The 15584-nt window shown below is 40.8% G+C and overlaps 1 long non-coding RNA gene across 4 annotated transcripts in view; it reads right to left on the bottom strand.

Moving 5' to 3' along the window:
* Positions 1 to 15584, bottom strand: part of LOC102553976 (uncharacterized) — a 77014-nt gene that overhangs the window by 49872 nt on the left and 11558 nt on the right. For 2 of the 4 annotated variants that reach the window (XR_010065207.1, XR_010065208.1), the window contains exon 3: positions 11747 to 11842. The exons of the other annotated variants lie outside the window; for them this stretch is intronic. This is a non-coding gene — a long non-coding RNA (uncharacterized LOC102553976). The remainder of the gene's footprint in view (positions 1 to 11746; positions 11843 to 15584) is intronic. 4 annotated transcript variants of the gene reach the window in all.

The raw sequence follows: 15584 nt of genomic DNA on the forward strand, positions 1-15584 counted from the left end.
CCAGCTCTTTGCAGAGAACTGAAGAGCAAAGGCAGAGACCAGGGGACACGACAGTGTTCCTGAGGGTAGGAGCTTGGTTCAAGAATTTTAAAGGGTTTTAACATACATCTCAGATTTAACAATAATATATCAGAAAAATGAGATATTAAAATGTCCTTATATTATCAGGTAGCTGATGTCAAGGCTAGAAAGGGTTTAAATAGTAAATTCAATTAGATTTATCATTATCATTATTATTATTGTTATTGTTGTTATAATATTTTTCTTTTAATTTTTTACACTCCAGATTTTATTCCTCTCCCAGTCCAACTTCTCACTGTTCCACATTCCATACCTCTACCCCACCACCCCGTCTCCATGAGGATATCCCCACCCAACCCAACCACACCAGACCTCTAAACTTCCTGGGGCCTCCAGTCTCTTGAGGATTAGGTACATTTTCTCTGACTGAACTCAGACCCTGTAGTGCTCTGCTGTATATGTGTTGGGGGGCCTCATACCAGCTGGTGTATGCTGCCCATTTAGTAGTACAGTGTCTGAGTGATTTCAAGGGTGCAGGTTAATTGAGACTGCTGGTCCTCCTACACGGTTGCCTCACCTCCTCCTCAGCTTCCTACAGCTTTTCCCTAATTCAACCGGAGGGGCCAAAAGCTTCTGTTCATTGGTTGGGGGAACATATCTGCCTCTGACTCTTTCAGCTGCTTGTTGGGTCTTACAGAGAGCAGTCATAATAGGTCTGTTTTTGTGAGTGCTCCATAGTCTCAGTAATGGTGTCAGGCCTTATGGCCTCTCCTTAAGCTGGATCCCATTCGGGGCCTGTTTATGGACCTCCTTTTTCTCAGACTCTTCTCCATTTCCATTCCTGCAGTTATTTCAGACAGGAAGAATTCTGGGTCAGAACTTGGGCTGTGGGATGGCAACCCCATCCACTTGATGCCCTGTCTTTCAGCTGGAAGTAGACTCTACAAGTTCCCTCTCCCCACCGTAGGGCATTTCATCTAGGGTCCCTCCCTTTGAGTTGTGAGAGTCTCTCACCTCGAAGTTCTCTAGTACATTCTAGAGGATCCTCCAAAACTCCTACTGCCTGAGGTTGCCTGTTTCTTTCTGCTGGCCCCCAGGGCTTCAGTCCTTTTCCCCCACCCAATACCAGATCATGTTGCCCCTTTCCCTCACCCCCTCCATCCCCATTTCCACTTCCTCCCAGGTCACTCCCCCTCCCCCCCTTGTGGTTGCTTTCTTCTCCCCCCCCCCAAGTGGAACTGAGGCATCCTCACTTGAGCCCTTCAGCTTGTTGACCTTTTTGAGTTCTAGGAACTGTATATTGGGTATTCTGTAGATTGTTTTTGTCCAATATCCACCTATCACTGTGCATGTACTTTTGGTTCTGAGTTACCTCACTCAGGATGACATTTTCTAGTTCCATCCATTTGCCTGCAAAACTTAGGATGACCTCGTTCTTAATAGCTGTGTAGTACTGTATTACATAAATGAACCACATTTTCTGTATCCATTCTTCTCTAGTGGAACATCTGGGTTGTTTCCAGCTTCTGGCTATCACAAATAAGGCAGCTATGAACATAGTGGAACACGTGTCCCTGTGGTATGGTGGGGCATCTTTTGAGTGTATTTCAAAAGTGGTATTGCTGAGTCTCTAGGTAGATCTATTTCCAGTTTTCTGAGGAACCTCCAAATTGATTTCCAGAGTGGTTGTACCAATTCCCAGTCTCACCAGCAATGGAGGAGTGTTCTTTTTCCACATCCTTGCCAATATGTGTTGTTGCCTGAGGTTTTGATCTTAACCATTCTGATTGGTGTAAGGTGGAATCTCAGGGTCGTTTTGGTTTGCATTTCTCTGATCACTATAGACTTTGAACATTTCTTTAAGTGCTTCTCAGCTGTTCAAGATTCCTCTGTTGGGAATTCTTGGGTTAGTTCTATAACCCGTTTTTTGATTGGCTTGTTTGTTTGGTTTGGTTCGGTTTGGTTTGGTATTTTTACGAGTTAGCTTCTTGAGTTCTTTATGTATTTTGGGTATTAGCCTTCTACTGGATATGGTGTTAGTGAATATTCTTTGCCAATCTGAAGGTTGCCAAGTTGTCTTGTTGTATGAGATAAAACACATGCAGAGAGAGAGAGAGAGACAAAGACAGAGACAGAGACAGAGACAGAGACAGAAACAGAGAGAAAACTTGTGGCTGGATGCCATTATTTTTGCCTTTCCACATTTTGGAGTTTAGCCTTTAAGTTTCGATGCAAAGCATTTATGTGCTACTCTGGTTTTTCAATGCACGGGGAGCCTTCTTGTTTATTCCAGTCAAAAATTTGCCCTAATTAAAAAACAGAATGACTGTGACATTAAATAGTTATGTTGAAAACAAGTTTTAAAATTTCACTTTCAAAAATGTATCCTACGGGACCAGGCACTTCCAGTTTCTAGCTGGGGCCCAAACTTCACTGATTCTGGCCCACAGCTCCCTGCTACCAAACTCCATGGGAGAAAGAGCTCACCAGCCAGACAGGTGGACACTCCTGAGACTGCAGGGCAGGAGAGATCACCAGTACTGCCCACCCCTGCCCAGATCCCAAGAGGAAACTGTATAGGGACTCTGGAAACAGGAAGATAGGGGCACTCAACTCTGTGATCCAGACACTGCCCAGATCTGAAGGGACCCGGTCAAACAGCTCCCCGCATCCAAATCCCATGAGAGGGAGAGCTAGACCTTCAGAGGGGCAGAAACGTCTGAGAAATCAGGGGAGACTACTCTCTGCCCACATTTCTGACTCTGGAGGAAAACACCTCGCACCATCTGGGCCCCCTGTGCACAGGGTCCTGAGTGAAGGTGGGGGGCAGGCCATTCTGGTTGCTGTCCTCACGAAGAGCTGAAACCCAACTGAGAAGCGACTCCAGGCCAGAGACCAGAGATCAGACCAACTTTTCTGCTGCAAGTGACCTGCCTGGTGGACACAGGACAGAGGCCCACAGGAACAGCTGAAGACCAGTAGACAGGAAGGACTACACACCCGAAAGCAAAACACCTTGTCCCCATAACTGGCTGAAAGAAAACAGGAAATCAGGTCTACAGCACTCCTGACACACAGGCCTATAAGACAGTCTAGCCACTGTCAGAAATAGCAGAACAAGGTAACACCAGAGACAACCTGATGGTGAGAGGCAAGCACAGGAACCCAAGCAATAGAAACCAAGACTACATGGCATCATCGGAGCCCAATTCTCCCACCAAAGCAAACACTGAATATCCAAACACACCAGAAAAAGCAAGATCTAGATTTAAGATCACATTTGAACATGATGATGAAGGACTTCAAGAAAGACATAAAGAACTCCCTTAAAGAAATGCAGGAAAACACAAATAAACAAGCAGAAGCCTATAGAGAGGAACTGCAAAAATCTCTGAAAGAATTATAGGAAAACACAATCAAATGGGTGAAGGAATTAAAAATAGAAATAAAAGCAATAAAGAAAGCACAAAGGGAAACAACTCTGGATGTAGAAAACCAAAGGAAGAGACAAGGAGACTTAGATACATAGATCACCAACAGAATGCAAGAGATAGAAGAAAGAATCCCAGTAGCAGAAGATTCCATAGAAATCATCAAAACAACTGTCAAAGATAATGTAAAACGGAAAAAGCTACTGGCCCAAAACATACAGGAAATTCAGGACACAATGAGAAGATCAAAGGTAAGGATAATAGGTATAGAAGAGAGTTAAGACTCCCAACTCAAAGGGCCAGTAAATATCTTCAACAAAATCATAGAAAAAAAACTTCCCTAACCAAAAGAAAGAGATGCCCATAAACATAAAGAAGCCTAAAAAACTCCAAATAGATTGGACAAAAAAAAAAAAAAAAACCAAAAAACCTCCTCCTGTCACATAATAGTCAAAACACCAAATGAACAAAACAAAGAAAGAATATTAAAAGCAGTAAGGGATAAAGGTCAAGTAACATACACAGGCAGACCTATCAGATTTCTCCAGACTTCTCACCAGAGACAATGAAAGCCAGAAGATCCTGGACAGATGTCATACAGACACTAAGAGAACACAAATGCCAGCCCAGGTTACTGTATCCAGCAAAACTCTCAATTAACATAGATGGAGAAACCAAGATATTCCATGACAAAACCAAATTTACACAATATCTTTCTACAAATCCAGCCCTACAAAGGATAATAAATGGTAAAGCCCAACACAAGCAGGCAAGCTATACCCTAGACAAAGGAAGAAAACTAATCATTTCCAAAAAAACAAAGAGAAGACAAGCACAAACATAATCTCACATCCCAACACGAATATAACAGGAAGCAACAATCACTATTCCTTAATATCTCTCAACATCAATGGACTCGATTCCCCAATAAAAACACAGATTAACAACCTGGATACGCAATGAGGACCCAACATTTTGCTGCCTACAGGAAACACACCTCAGAGACAAAGACAGACACTACCTCAGAGTAAAGGGCTGGAAAACAACTTTCCAAGCAAATGGTCTGAAGAAGCAAGCTGGAGTAGCAATTCTAATATCAAATAAAATCAATTTTCAACCAAAAGCCATTAAAAAAGATGAGGAAAGACACTTCATATTCATCAAAGGAAAAATCCACCAAAATGACTCTCAATCCTAAATATCTATGATCCAAATACAAGGGCACCTACATACATAAAAGAAACCTTACTAAAGCTCAAAGCACACATTGCACCTCACATAATAATAATAATAGATTTCAACACCCCACTCTCATCAATGGACAGATCATAGAAACAGAAATTAAACAGAGACATAAAAAGTCTAAGAGAAGTCATGAACAAAACGGATTTAACAGATAGTTTTAGAACATTCTATCCTAAAACAAAAGGATATACCTTCTTCTCACCACCTCATGGTACTTTCTACAAAATTGACCATATAATCAGTCATAAAACAGGCCTCAACAGCCACAGAAAGATACAAATAATACCATGTGTCCTATCAGACCACCACGGGATAAAGCTGGTCTTCAATAACAATAAGGAAAGAATGCCCACAGATACATGGAAGTTGAATAATGCTCTACTCAATGATAACACGGTCAAGGAAGAAATAAAGAAAAAATTAAAGACTTCTTAGCATTTAATGAAAATGAAGGTACAACATACCCAAACTTATGGGACACAATGAAAGCTGTGCTAAGAGGAAAACTCATAGCTCTGAGTGCCTTAAGAAAGAAACAGGAGACAGCATACATCAGCAGCTTGACAGCACACCTAAAAGCTCTAGAACAAAAAGAAGCAAATACACCCAGGAGGAGTAGAAGGCAGGAAATAATCAAACTCAGAGCTGAAATCAACCAAGTAGAAACAGAAAGGACCATAGAAAGAATCAACAGAACCAAAAGTTGATTCTTTGAGAAGATCAACAAGATAGATAAACCCTTAGCCAGACTAATGAGAGGACACAGAGAGTGTGTCCAAATTAACAAAATCAGAAATGAAAAGGGAGACATAACAACAGAGCCAGAGGAAATTCAAAAAAATCATCAGATCCTACTACAAAAGCCTATTTTCAACAAAACTTGAAAATCTGAAGGAAATGGACAATTTCCTAGACAGATACCAGGTACCAACGTTAAACCAGGAACAAATAAACCATTTAAACAAACCCATCACTTCTAAAGAATTAGAAACAGTCATTAAAAGGCTCCCAACAAAAAAGAGGCCAGGTTGAGATGGGTTCAGTGCAGAATTCTATCAGACCATCATGGAAAACCTCATACCAATACTATCCAAACTATTCCACGAAATTGAAACTGATGGAGCTCTACTGAATTCTTTCTATGAAGCATTAATTACTCTTATACCTAAACCACACAAAGACCCAACAAAGAAAGAGAACTTCGGACCAATTTCCCTTATGAATTTCAATGCAAAGATAATACAATTCTTGCAAACCGAATCCAAGAACACATCAAAACAATCATCCATCATGATCAAGTAGGCTTCATTCTAGGGATGCAGGGATGGTTTAATATACGGAAAACATCAATACAATCCACTGTATAAAGAAAGTGAAAGATAAAAACCATGTGATCATTCATTAGATGCTGAGAAAGCATTTGACAAAATTCAACACCCCTTCGTGATAAAAGTCCTGGAAAGAACAGGAATTCAAGGCCCATACCTAAACATAGTAAAAGCCATATACAGCAAACCAGTAGCTAATATTAAACTAAATGGAGAGAAACTTGAAGCAATCCCACTAAAATCAGGGACTAGACAAGGCTGCCCACTCTCTCCCTACTTATTCAATATAGTCCTTGAAGTCCTAGCCACAGCAATCAGACAACAAAAGGAGATCAAAGGGATACAGATTGGAAAGGAAAAAGTCAAAATATCACTATTTGCAGACGATATGGTTGTATACTTAAGTGATCCCAAAAGTTCCACCAGAGAACTACTAAAGATGATAAACACCTTCAGCAAAGTGGCTGGGTGTAAAATTAACTCAAATGAATCAGTAGCCTTCCTCTACACAAAAGAGAAACAAGTCGAGAAAGAAATTAGGGAAATGATACCCTTCATAATAGTCCCAAATAATATAAATACCACGGTGTGACTTTAAACAAGCAAGGGAAAGGTCTATATGATAAGAACTTCAAGTCTCTGAAGAAAGAAATTGAAGAAGATTTCAGAAGATGGAAAGATCTCCCATGATTATGGTTTGGCAGGATTAATATAGTAAAAATAGCCATTTTACCAAAAGCGATCTACAGATTCAATGCAATCCCCATCAAAATACCAACCCAATTCTTCAAAGAGTTAGACAGAACAATTTGCAAATTCATCTGGAATAACAAAAATCCCAGGATAGCTAAAACTGTTCTCAACAATAAAAAGACTTCCGGGGGAATCACTATCCTTGAGCTCAAGCAGTATTACAGAGCAATAGTGATAAAAAATACTGTATGGTATTGGTACAGAGATGGACAGATAGACCAATGGAATAGAATTGAAGACCCAGAAATGAACCCACACACCTATGGTCACTTGATTTTTGACAAAGGAGCCAAAACCATTCAATGGAAAAACGATTGCATTTTCAGCAAATGGTGCTGGTTCAACTGGAGGTCAACATGTAGAAGAATGCAGATTGATCCATGCTTATCACCCTGTACAAAGCTTAAGTCCAAGTGGATCAAGGACCTCCACATCAAACCAGATACACTCAAACTAATAGAAGAAAAATTGGGGAAGAATCGCGAACACATGGGCCCTGGAGAAAATTTCCTGAACAAAACACCAATGGCCTATGCTCTAAGATCAAGAATTGACAAATAGGATTTCATAAAACTGCAAAGCTTCTGTAAGGCAAAGGACATTGTGGTTAGGACAAAACGGCAACCAAGACATTGGGAAAAGATCTTTTCCAATCCTACAACAGATAGAGGCCTTATATCCAAAATATAATAAGAACTCACGAAGTTAGACTACAGGGAAACAAATAATCCTATTAAAAATGGGGTTCAGAGCTAAACAAAGAATTCACAGCTGAGGAATGCCAAATGGCTGAGAAACACCTAAAGAAATGTTCAACATCTTTAGTCATAAGGGAAATGCAAATCAGAACAATCCTGAGATTCCACCTCACACCAGTGAGAATGGCTAAGATCAAAAACTCAGGTGACAGCAGATGCTGGCAAGAATGTGGAGAAAGAGGAACACTCCTCCATTGTTGGTGGGATTGCAGACTGGTACAACCATTCTGGAAATCCGTCTGGAGGTTCCTCAAAAAATTGAACATTGAAATACCTGAGGACCCAGCTATACCTCTCTTGGGCATATAACCAATAGATGCCCCAACATATAACAAAGACACATGCTCCACTATGTTCATAACAGCCATAATTATTTATAATGGTCAGAAGATGGAAAGAACCCAGATGCCCTTCAACAGAGGAATGGATACAGAAAATGAGGTACATCCACACAATGGAATACTACTCAGCTATCAAAAGCAATGACTTAATGAAATTTATAGGCAAATGGATGGAACTGGAAAATATCATCCTGAGTGAGGTAACCCAATCACAGAAAAACACACATGGTATGCACTCATTGATAAGTGGCTATTAGCCCAAATGCTTGAATTACCCTAGATGCGCAGAACACATGAAACTCAAGATGGATGACCAAAATGTGAATGCTTCACTCCTTCTTTAAAAGGGAAACAAGAATACCCTTGGGAGGGGCTAGGGAGTAAAAGTTTAGAACATAGGCTGAAAGAACACCCATTCAGAGCCTGCTCCACAAGTTGTCCATACATATTCAGCCACCAAACTAGATAAGATGGATGAAGCAAAGTAGTGCAGGCTGACAGGAACTAGATGTAGATCTCTCCTGAGAGACAAAGCCAGAAAATGGCAAATACATAGGCGAATGCCAGCAGCAAACCACTGCACTGAGAGCCGGACCCCCGTTGAAGGAATCAGAGAAAGGACTGGAAGAGCTTGAAGGGGCTTGAGACCCCATATGAACAACAATGCCAAGCAACCAGAGCTTCCAGGGACTAAGCCACTACCTAAAGACTATACATGGACTGACCCTGGGCTCCAACCGCATAGGTAGCAATGAATAGCCTACAAAGAGCTCCAGGGGAAGGGGAAGCCTTTGGTCCTGCCAAGACTGAACCCCAAGTGAACGTGATTGTTATGGGAAGGGCAGTATTGAGGGGAGTATGGTATAGAAGGAGAGTAGGAGGGGTTGGGGGATGTTGGCCCAGAAACCGGGAAAGGGAATAACAATTGAAATTTAAATAAGAAATACCCAAGTTAATAAAGATGGAGGAAAAAATGTATCCCACTTCGACACAGACAATATTAAGCAGGCATGGTGAGTCAGAGAGAGAGAGAGAGAGAGAGAGAGAGAGAGAGAGAGAGAGAGAGAGAGAGAGAGAGATTATTGCACACAGACCTGAAGGTCTCAGTTCAACTCTTGGATCTCACAAAATAGTAAGAGAGAACTGACTCAAAAAAGGTGATCTCCCCGAGCTCCCTGGCATGTATGCAGCAGCACACATGCATAAGTGTGCCTTCATGGTCATCACACCCACGCCCTGCACACAAATAAATGCAATAAATGAATACAAAATCACATGAAAAGTTACTCCAGTGGTTTATCTCTGAATACAGGGCTGGCATAACGTGTAAACTATACGTTGAGTCTTCTATCCAGAATAAATATAGTGAGCTAAATCTCTGTACATAATTTTGATGGTGTCTGTATGTAACTTATCTCACAGCCATGGTACAAATCATTAGTGATTACTAAGAAGTGCTCTGTCTGGCTATTAAGACACACTAGCTAATTTAAGGTTGCTAAAGACTTTACTTCAATCAATCAATATATTTAATAGTCATACTCCCCAAAGTATAAATGTACTATATTAATTTGCTAGGGCTCCCAAAACAAAATATTACAGAATGGAGTAGCTTCAACAGTAGTGACTTTTTGTTGTTGTTTTGTTTCCTATTGTTTTTGTTTTGTTGGTTTTTTTTCCGATGCAGACAATGAAGGAAGTGTCTCTCCATCCCTCTTTCTTTGCCTTACAGAAGATGGCTGCTCTTATTCTGCCTCCTCACATCTCCTTTGTGGCCATGCCCTTGCTGTCTCTGTATTTAAGTTGTTTTTTCTTATAATGATGCTAGAATCTTCTTCTAAGGAAACCATTCAGCCTAGAGACTCTAATAGCCTCATTATAACGGAGTCACTGATCTAAATACTGTATTTCCATTATAAACACATACAAAGTTTTGGGACTTAGGAATTTAGGGGAAAGGAACATAATTTAGCCAAACTCCATCACAGGTGCACAGCGAGTGAGCAGGGATGCACACCACAGATCAAGAGGCTGGAGAACCCAAGGGCAAGCCAACATAGGAGTTGCATGGGTCCTGTTGGTTTTACAACACCCAGTAAGGTTAAGAATAATCATTTTTATGGTGTGCACAAAAATTAGTGAATGTTTCCCTTCCTCACAAACATGGAGGTTTTGTAGGTGGGTGAGAAGGCTCAGTAAATAAGAGTGCTTGTCTACTGCTATGTTACAGGACCAAGGTTCAGATCCCAGCTCCCACACCAGGCAGCTCGAGCTGCTGATAATCCAATGAATCTGACACTCTTTTCTGACCTCTATGGACACACACATACACACAAATAAATAAGTGAATTAGTAAATAAATAAATAATCAAACAAACAAGAAAACGATAATTGTTATATTAATTTTTAATATTTAATCCATTTTGGAAAGAGCAAGAATGGTAGATTTTAAAATCTGCCTTATAACACTGCAGAAAACTCATGTATTCTAGCTGAAAGATAACCTTGAATTTTTTAATATTTATCTAACGTACTCTGTACATTTAAGAAAATTTCAGTACTGCACTCTGCCTAGGGAACTATTTGTACAGCACTGACAATAAAATTTGGGTTGACCATACCGAACATGCAGATATGTGTTTTGTTTTTTCACATCTTTCCAGTAATATTAGATTCTTTTCTTTCTACAGGATGTGTTTTCATCATTTTAAAACATATTTAGATTTTTTCCCCCGGAGGCTTCATATGAGAATAAGATTCACAAAGATACTTAAGCACATGTAATACCATTTAGTGGGTGCTCAGTAGTTAGGAAAGGCAATGGTTGGGAGGTTTCAAGTTCCAGAACTGAGACCCGGCTGTAAATGTTTACGACTGAGCAACCAGGGGACAGCTTCGATAAGTAAATAGTATTTTGACTTAAAGCAAAAGGATGTTGTAGAAACAACAACATTTAGAGGCAGAATGAAGAGTGTTCTTTAGGAATCCATGCTTGAACACAAGTGGAGAGGCAGAGAATTCAGAGATGACCCCAACGGCAAAAGTTATCCACCTAAAGCAGAATGGCCCACCATGGATAGGCTTGGTCCAGTAGATACCAAGTTTCTAAGAATTTTCATGACTTCCTGTAGCTTCGTTGCTCTAGCTACTAAGTGTAACTTTGACACGTCTTTCCGAAGTGTGCATAAATGAGCAATGAGCCATACAGGGGTTCATGTTGGTAAATCGGTGTGTGTTATAGAACACAAAGATGCCAAGCATCAGGATCTCTATACCTAATACTTATGTTTGTCTGTTTTTCCTTCATTCTGTCTTTGGATGGCAAGTGGTTGTAAGATGTTATGAGACTGAAATTACAGCTCGATCGTTGCCAAGTGCTGCAGTGTGTGAGGCAGAAAGACAGGAGAGACATAATCAGAACGAGCCAAGTAGACACGAAAGAGTTAACTTCCCTGCCATTCCCTCTCATTCTGTTGTAAGCACCATCATCTCAGTAAGTTACACTCACTATATGGTATGGTTGCAAAAAAAAAAGGTTATAATCCCACTGCAGTTGGTTAAATGCCTTCTTACCTTGTAGCCTTGGACAAATTATTTAAGCTTAAACTCCATGGCCTTATTTTGTTTTTATAGTAATAGGGACAGCCTAGTTACCATTATGAAACCTACGACATAAAAAGTATATATAGAGAGAGCAAAACACGTGGCACACAGTACTATTCCAGAGAAAGCAGCCGTTATGACTTCTTCAGAGCACATTGTGCACAGTGTATCACTCCACATGCAGCTTTCCTAGGTCTGAATACCAAAGGTGATGATCGCAATAGGAGGGACAGAGGAGGAGAATAATTTTTTTCATTCCTACTTACCCTTGCCAAACCAGCGGATTGACATTTCTTCCTCATGATTCTGTGGGTTGACTTCACTCACAGTAAAGCGTCTTATGCCTTTCATAATATTTCAGTCTAAAGTGGGCAAGGGTTATAGGAAGATTCTTTAGCATTGAACAGTCAGGACGCCACACCTACACTGCAGGCTGCTAAAGATTTTTGTTTCCGGTATGTCAGGCATGCATGCATGTAAAATGAAGTGCCAGCAAATGCAAATGACCATTCCTAGTTGCTTCGGAGTGTAATACAGCTTCGAAGAAAGGCATGCATCTCTGCCACAAACATCTAAAAAGACCACAGAAACAGGAAGGCTTCCCCATTCACATGCATGTAGAAGGTTCATACACCACCCTCCACCCCCAGCCTCTCTCACTGTCTCTATCAACCACCTCCTCTCTCTCCCCACAATCTTATCTCTCTAAATCAGTGGTTCTCAACCTTCCTAATGCTGTGGCCCTTTAATACAGTGCTCTTGCAGTGACCCCAACCATAAAATTATTTTCATTGCTACTTCATAACTGCAATTTTGCTAATGTTATGAATTGTGATGTACATATCTGTTTTACAATGGTCTTAGGCTGCCCCTGTGAAAGGGTTACTTGGTCCTCCAATAGGGTTGCGACCCACAGGTTGAGAACCACTGCAAATGACTCAACAGGCAGGAAATAAAACATGATAACCTGTTGAAGAACTGAGTCAAGACGGCCATTGTCTTATCTGCCTTGATGCTGTAGTCCCCGAAAAGAACAATCCCTAAACATATAAACCATTTGAGAAATCAACTTCGTTTGGATGGAAAGTGAAAAATGGCATTGTAATTGAATATGGCCATGACAATTAGCCAGGTTTAACATTAACCGGATTTGTTCTCTGGAAGAGGAACCTGAATCGCAAGAATATTATAGGACAGCCAAGGTCAGCTTATTATTAAATGAATAAGAATGTCATTGAACTCTGGTCTTCAAATCCAAATTCAGTCCAAAACTCAAGACACAATGCACATTAGCTTTTTCTGAAAACAAATCCTTGCCTTGCTTCATATAATTCACAATGAACAATAAAGGCGATGACTCAATATTGATCACTTAGCCTTCTACACCTGTTTATCTACAACTTTCTGTGCCTGTGTCCCTGACACTCCTTATGTCCCCCTGCTTCATTGACTATAGAATGGAAAGATGAGTACTTTCCCCTGGCTGTGAGGCTTTACTTAAGTTTCTATCCCTGTGATAAAACACCATGGAAAGCAACTCGGAAAGCTTTGTTTCATCTTATAGTTCCATAACACAGTCTATCACTAGTAGAGGTTAGGACCGGGATTCAAGGCAAGAACCAGGAGTCAGAAATGGAGTAGAAGACATAGAGGAGGATAGCCTACATGGTTCCTTTTCCTTCTGAATTTCTCGGCCTGCTTTCTTATGCTGTCCAAGAATACATTCCCCAAAGAGGTGCTCCCGCTTCAACTATCAATCAATAAACCTGCACCCTTGTACACAAACCAAACGTATGGAGACATTTTCTCAATTAAGATTCCTTCTACCGCCCTTGGTCCTGCTAAGACTGAACCCCCAGTGAACGTGATTGTTGGGGGGAGGGCGACAATGGGGGGAGGATGGGGAGGGGAACAGCAATAAAGAAGGGGAGGGGGAGGGATTAGGGGGATGTTTGCCCGGAAACCGGGAAAGGGAATAACACTCGAAATGTCAATAAGAAATACTCAAGTTAATAAAGATAAAAAAAAGATTCCTTCTACCAAGATGACCCTAGTTTATGTCAAGTTGATTTAATAACTATACAACAAAGTACTAAACAAATAGCGTGGGTTAAACTTGTGAAATATGCTTGTCTATGTTTGATGTGTAATGAGTATCTAATGCTTTCCTGGTATTGATGTTATGGGTGGTACCATTCAAATTTCTCAGAATGAAAATGTGCAACACTGTCTCTCCTTTTGTCTATCCTTTATTTCTTCTGCATGGACACTACATCTTGATTGTACAAACCAGGGAATATTTTCCTTACTTATCTTGTTTAGCTCCTTGCTGCATTTGAAATAGTTTCCTTGCCATTCATGACATTGTATCTCTCTCTGTCTGCCTGCCTCTGAGAGTCACATGCAGTTGTGTAAGCTTCAAACTACTCAAAGATACACATCTAGTGAAGACCACTCATCAAGATGAAAATCAGTGGCATAATATGAAGGGTTTCCAGAAGATAGTGGTAACATCGTCTAGTCTGATTCAAATTTGTAGATTTCTTGGACAGATGTGGAAGAACTCTTGAGGAGAAACAAGCTCCACTTTATGGAAAGACACCATGTGACCACATAAGTGGCCAACCTTTCACAGTTGAACCTCATCATTTTTTACCAAATAATCTTCCCTTGTCCCATAAATGTCTATTAAGTTGGTTTTCTCAATTTACATCAGTGGTTCCCAGCCTATGGGTTGCAAATCCTTTGAGGGTTAACCTTTTCACAGGGGTTGCGTAAGACAATTGGAAAACACAGATATTTACATAGACATTCATAACTGTAGCAAAATTAGTTATGAAGTAACAATAAAAAATGATTTTATGGGTGCAGTCATCATAACGTGAGGAGCTGAACCAGAGGGTTACAGCACTAGGGAGGTCACTAACCACTGCTCTGCATTTCTACTTGAGTGATTTGATAGACCTTCCCTGCTGTAGATGTCACCTTCTATCTGATGAGTCCACTCTTTCCCTCTAGCACCAACTCCTCAGAGTTATAACTGTCTAGCTACATCCTGAACATCTTCATCAAGATCTTAGGGAAAATTCAAATTCAGCGACTGCACAATTCACTTCACCATCTTTACCTCTGAAACACAGGTGGGGGTTTTAAAGCCAGCTAACCCGTGCACTCATCGTGAAGTTCACGTTTGTCATAAAGATGTGTGCATCAGGATGCCAAAGGAATACATGTGTGTGGGGTCCTCTGTGCTTCCCAGCTATGGAATCATGGGAGTGGTGTCACAAAACTGAGAACACCGTGGGCTCTCAATCCTTAGTGTGCCATCTTCATCAACTTAATATTTTTGAGGTTGTGATGATAGCTCAAGGTTCGCTCTACTTCTTGGAGTCAGTGAGTAGTTCAGAGAAATTATTCTTCACGGTTTTCCCATTTGTGGACCATCAGAGTCGGAACATCTGGAGGTTAGACTAGAAATGTCACAGCCCTATACCTGTTAGAGCAGTTGCTGTGGTGATGATGCCCGGTTCTTTCGGTTTGCTCTCTCCTCTTTGCCATCCTGCTATGTGTTTTTCTATCTCTCAACAGCAGAGTTTGATACAGCTCTTTTATAAGAACCGTAAGATTTATAAGCTGCCATTGTATCCCTTATTACATCTCTTTGGCACAGCTAGCAGGCACGTCAATGTAAAAGACAAATCTGACTTGGCAGCTGTGTGCAATTTACCTACACACGTCCCTCCTCTCTGCTGGAGTGAACTCAGGTGCTTCTCATGGCTCCGCTTTATTGGCTCCTGCAGGAAGCTCACTCTAACGCATCTTCTAAATCTCTCCCTCTGCGGGCTCTGGATGCCTTCATTTCCTTATTGGCAATTCGCTGGGGCTAACCCTTGTTCCATGTCATCTTCTGCCTCCTCACTAAAATCTGTGTGAGACTCCATCCCGCAGCTCGGTCCTCTCAGCCTTCATTATTCTAGAACATTCCTTTAGCTATGCTAGCCATGTAGCACATTTGGGATGAGTGAAAAATTAGAGCAGAACTATGTGGTTGAACAGGTTACACTGAGCTAGTTTATGAAAGGCTGCTGTTAATAAACTGAAAAA

This window comes from Rattus norvegicus, chromosome 3, assembly GCF_036323735.1.
Source record: "Rattus norvegicus strain BN/NHsdMcwi chromosome 3, GRCr8, whole genome shotgun sequence".
NCBI lineage: Eukaryota > Metazoa > Chordata > Mammalia > Rodentia > Muridae > Rattus > Rattus norvegicus.